A 5538-nucleotide genomic window follows, 5' to 3' on the forward strand; every position below is an offset into this window, starting at 1 on the left:
TTTTCAAGTTAGTTATGCACTGTAGATTCTTTAATGAGAGAAGATATTGAAGGTTTGAAGAAGATGATCAAAGATGATATTGTGTGAACTTAAAATTCATTGAATAAAAATATGAATGAATTATATTACTTAAAATTCTATTTATATCCAACTTAACAAGCCTAAAACAAAAACTTAATAACTAACTAGCATATGTATCCATAATTGTAAAAACCGAATCTAGACTGGCCGGTTTGACTAGAAAACTGGCGAACCAGATCTCAAACCAATCCAGTTCATCTCCAGAACTCTTTAAGGTTAAAAATTGGTGTGAACTGGTCAAACTAGGTGTGAATCGATAAAAATCAGCATGAACCGATAAAAAATGGTGAGAACTAATCAAAATTTAATTCACTTGGGTTTCACTATGGTTTTCCCATGTTTGCATGGTCCCATCATACACTCCAGCGCGCATCCAACGTCTACATGTCTGCATGTCCACCATAAACCAACGCACTGCAAGTCCACCATAATCAACAAAGAAAATTTCAAAATTTTAGAAATCATGGTTCGAACTCAAGATCTCCATATTACAGAGTGTTCAACCGAAAAATTATCAAACTGGATCCTAAACCAGTCTAGTTCAGCTCCAGGACCATTTAAGGTTGAAAACTAGTGACCAGTCAAACTCAACGTGAACCAATGAAAACCGACAATAATCGATGAAAATCTGTCAAAATTTAGTTTGCTCGGGTTTCACTATGGTGCTCTCATGTTCACAAGATCCATGATGAGCGGATATTTTATACGCTTTTTGGCATCATTTTCATATAGTTTTTAGTATGTTTTATTTAGTTTTTACTAACTTTTTATAGGTTTTAGTGTTAAATTCACATTTTTGGATTCTACTATAATTTTGTGTTTTTGTATAATTTCAGGTATTTTTTGACTGAAATTGAGGAGTTGGAGCAAAAGTCTAATTTAGAGATAGAAAAAGCACTGTAGATGCTATCCGGATCTGACCTCCTTGCATTCAGAAGAACTTTCTTGGAGCTACAGAAGTCCAAATGGAGCGCTCTCAATGGCTACAGAAAGCTGACTACCAGAGCTTTCCAGCAATATATAATAGTTTATACTTTTCTTCGGATTAGAAGGCCCAAAACTGGCGTCCAACGCCAGCTACCTGCCCCCTTCCAGGCGTCCAGCGCCTACAGAGCAGAGTCCAGCGTCCAAACGCCCAGAGAGGACCCCCTAGCCAGTGTTCAACGCCCTAGGAACCTCATAGAATGTGGATCTCATCAAAGCTTAGACTAAACACTCACCAAGTGGGCCCCAGAAGTAGATTTTAGCACTAAAAATACTGGTTTACCCTTACTAGTTATCTATTTAGTATTTAAAGTGTATTTTACATTCTCCATAGGGAGGACAGCCATTGTTTTCGATTCCCACTTTGTATTTTACATCAGTATGAGTTTCTAAAACTCCTAGGTTGAGGGGAGGAGCCCTACTGAGTCCTATGAATTAATAAAAGTATTACTGTTTCTTCTTCGATCCGTGTTTGATTAATTCTAAGATGTATATTCGCACTGAAACATGGTGAAGAGGGTGATCAGTGACAATCAGCTCTGTTTATCATACTAAGACAAACGTGCCTGATAAACACCTGCGTCTACTTGGGTTCGTGTGAATACGTGGCTGAAAAGCACAAACCAACAGCTATGTTTATACATCTCTCAGACGGATAATTCACGACTTCATTGGGAACTTCTCGAGACATCAATTCAACCAATTTTTGGGGAGATTAGGGTCTCCGTGGTATAGGCTAGAATCCAAAGAAGCAGAATTCTCTGATCTGGAAGATTCGACCTTGTCTGTGGCGTTTTGAGTAGGATCGCCAAGAAAATGAACTGCTAGAGCTTCACCCTCCGTTAGATTGGATGACCACGGGCAATGGCATTTGATCTGGAGCAGAGGAGATCAATGACCACAGGCAATGGCTTTGATCACATACAGCCTACCATAGAAGAGATCATTCACAAGCAAATAAGACAGTGATACTAGAGTGATGACTTGCATCATTTATCTCTTTCTCTTATTTAAAAGGACCATAAAAAGATCATAATCTCATTCAATCAATGCAATTTCATGAAGTAAATTGTGGATATTATGGTACATTGCTTTGAAATGAGTTTTTTTGAATTTCAGGTGAAAAGAGCAGCAAAAGAAGGAGAAATCAAGAAAAAGAAGCTGGGCGTGTGAAGCTGGGAATGCCACTTGGTTCAAACGCCACCAAACACTATGGGCATGGCACGCCGACCAAGGGGCATGGCACACCAGTTTACAATTCCAGAAGAGGATTCTTGGGGATTTATTATGGGAATGGCACACCAGCACTAGGGCGTGGCATGCCAAGTATATTTTCCAGGGGGCATATTTTAAGACAACAAAAGGGGCGTGGCACGCCAAGCTAGGCATGGCACGCCAATCCCCTCATAAATACTGGGCGTGCCACTTGAGTTTGAAGGCGTGGCAAGCCAGTTCTTTGGTCCAGAAAGGGGACTTGAAGGCTCAACACTGGGTGTGCCACTTGATGTCGAAGGCATGGCACGCCAATACTACTCATGACTTGGACGTGCCACTTGGGTTCTAGGCGTGGCACGCCAATGCTTGAAGAAGCTTAAGCAACTACTGGGCGTGCCACTTGATGTCGAAGGTGTGGCACGCCAGCTCTAGCAACTAAAAGATTAGAAGACTAGGCGTGCCACTTGAGACTTAAAGCGTGGCACGCCAGGGCAAGATAACTATGGGTATGCCACTTGATAGCTGGGCATGGCACACCTATCACCTCTCATTCATGCACTATCAAAGGGCGTGGCACGCCACCTTCTGGGCGTGGCACGCCAATGTTGTTTTCAAGAAAGGAAGATTGAAGCATTATCAAGGGCGTGGCACACCACCTTCTGGGCATGGCATGCCAGTGTTGTTTTCCATAGAGAGAAGATGAAGACTTATCAAGGGCGTGGCACGCCACCTATTGGGCGTGCCACGCTAGTTCAACATTCCAGAAGAAGAAGAGCAAGGAAAGAGCCTGGGTGTGCCACTTGAGCTCGAAGGCGTGGCACGCCAGGCTAACTAGGCAAAGGAGAAGACCCTGGGCGTGCCACTTGGGCTCGAAGGCATGACACGCCAGGTTGCTTGATAAAGAGGGCATGCCACTTGGGGAGCTAGGCGTGGCGCGCCAAGCCAAGCTGAGAAACTAGGCGTGGCACGCCACTCAAACGCCAGCCACACGCCAGGTACATGCTTCATTTTATGCATTTTTCCTTCTCCTTTTTATTGTAATTTTCTTTTCTCTTTTGTATTTTCTTAATTCTAGTGATAGGAGTAGTATCAATAACCCCTAGAAGTACTGAAAAAGGGGTTGTATTGGCAAGTAGTTTTAACTTTACTTTACACTTCACTTCATCTTCTCTATCTCTTGTACTTTTCTCTAAGCTATGAGTATCTAAATTCTCTCTCATTAGGAGAGGGATCTCTGTTGTACTTGATGGATTAATGATAGTGAATTTCTTTTTCTCTTCATATTGTTTTTGATTTGATAGAAGGAATTTCATTCTTCATGCTAGTGTTCAATCATCTTGGGAAAGAGGTTGAATGCAAAATGGGTTTCATGGGAACCTTGAAAAAGGAAACATGAAACCATGTTGAAATCCCTTCTCACAATTGAGTAGATCTGGGTTTTGGGATTGGATATGGTGAAATATAATCCACCTATTATTTGGATCTATGAGGATGTGTGGTATAATTAGGGACCAAGCATATCTCTCTTCATGAGCAATTAGACCAAGAAATTGGCTGATTATCAAGATTTGAAAGATTGAATCACCAAGAGATTGGGGTTCAATCAATCATGATTGCCAAAAGGTCAATGAGTTTCATGATTGAAGATAAGATGATCTAGATTTAATCCAAAGAGAACAATATCTCTTAATCCCAATGAATTCCCCTATTCTTATCTTCCCTATTCTTTATAGGTTTCTTTAAAATCCTGTTATTCCCCATTCCCATTTACAATTCAGTCATTTTTTGTTCTAGCACTTTACAGTCTTGCCATTTACTTTTCTGCACTCTACTGCTTTTCTTTACTTTTAAGTCATTTACATTTCTATTCATTTAGAATTCTGCAATTACAATCTATATTGCTCAGCTTGACTAATTCACCCATTGATTAAAATTGCTCAAATCTACCAATCTCTATGATTCAACCCCACTCCTAGTGGGTTATTACTTGAAGATATTTTGGTGCGCTTGCCAAAGAATGGATTAATTTTATATTGGGAGTGAATTCCAGTTATCAAGGTTTATGGCGCCATTGCCGGGATTGGTTTGAATTTGACAATGACTGAATTGATGGGTAGCTAGATTAAGCAATTTTATTTACTTTGCTAATTCCTTTAATTTCAGTTTCTTATTTTCTTCTTTTCCATTTGATTTTCTAGTTGTTCATTGTGTATATTTCCATTTTACATACTAATCCACTAACTGTTTGATTAATTGCACCAATCAAACTAACGATAATTCTTAACAAGAGTGATTTCTTCACTTGTCTTCTGCTTGCTGTTTGTTGAATGTATGACAGGTAGAAGAGGAGAAACTTTATCCTCTTTTGATAGTGAACCTAAGAGGACCTTCCTTAGACTAAGGAGGGAAGTAAGAGGCAAAGGAATAGTTGGAGAGGAAGTAGTGGAGGAAGATCTAGATGTTGCTATGGAGGAAGAAGTGCATAACCATGTTGGGGAAGATGCTGGCAATCATGTTGGGCAAGAGAGGAGAGTTCTAGGCTCTTACATCAACCCAAACCCAAGAAACTATGGAAGTAGCATCCTAAAACCAACAATTCATGCTAACAACTTTGAGTTAAAGCCTCAACTCATCACACTTGTTCAAAACAATTGTTCATTCGGAGGTAGTGCCCAAGAAGACCCCAACCAACATCTAACCACATTTGTGAGAATATGTGACACAGTGAAGTGCAATGGTGTCTATCTTGATGTCTATAAACTGCTTTTGTTCCCTTTTTCTCTTAGAGATAAGGCATCAAAGTGGTTGGAATCATTTCCTAAGGAGAGCTTGACAACTTGGGAGGATGTTATGAACAAATTCTTAGCAAGATTCTACCCTCCACAAAGAGTCCATAGATTGAAAACTGAGGTGCAAACCTTTAGACAACAAGATGGTGAAACTCTTTATGAGGCATGGGAGAGATTCAAGGAGTTGACAAGAAAATGCCCTCCAGACATGTTCAATGAATGGGTGCAACTGCACATCTTCTATGAGGGGCTATCATATGAGTCAACGAAGGCCCTAGATCACTCTTCTGGAGGCTCTCTCAACAAGAAAAAGACAATTGAAGAGGCCATAGACGTCATAAAAATTGTTGCCAACAATGAGTGTTTCTATGCCCCTGATAGAACTCAAAGAAGAGGAGTGATAGAGCTCAATTCCATGGATGCTCTGCTGGCTCAAAACAAGGTGATCACAGCTCAATTAGCGGCCTTA

At 40.4% G+C, this 5538-nt stretch overlaps 1 non-coding gene across 1 annotated transcript; it reads right to left on the bottom strand.

Annotated features, from left to right (window-relative positions):
* Positions 1-5175: 5175 nt before the first annotated feature.
* LOC112745477 (small nucleolar RNA R71) lies at positions 5176-5281 on the bottom strand. Its single transcript, XR_003173404.1, has one exon. It is a non-coding gene; the product is annotated as a small nucleolar RNA R71 (small nucleolar RNA).
* Between the last annotated feature and the right edge of the window lie 257 nt (positions 5282-5538).

Source organism: Arachis hypogaea, chromosome 14, assembly GCF_003086295.3.
Source record: "Arachis hypogaea cultivar Tifrunner chromosome 14, arahy.Tifrunner.gnm2.J5K5, whole genome shotgun sequence".
Taxonomy (NCBI): Eukaryota; Viridiplantae; Streptophyta; class Magnoliopsida; order Fabales; family Fabaceae; genus Arachis; species Arachis hypogaea.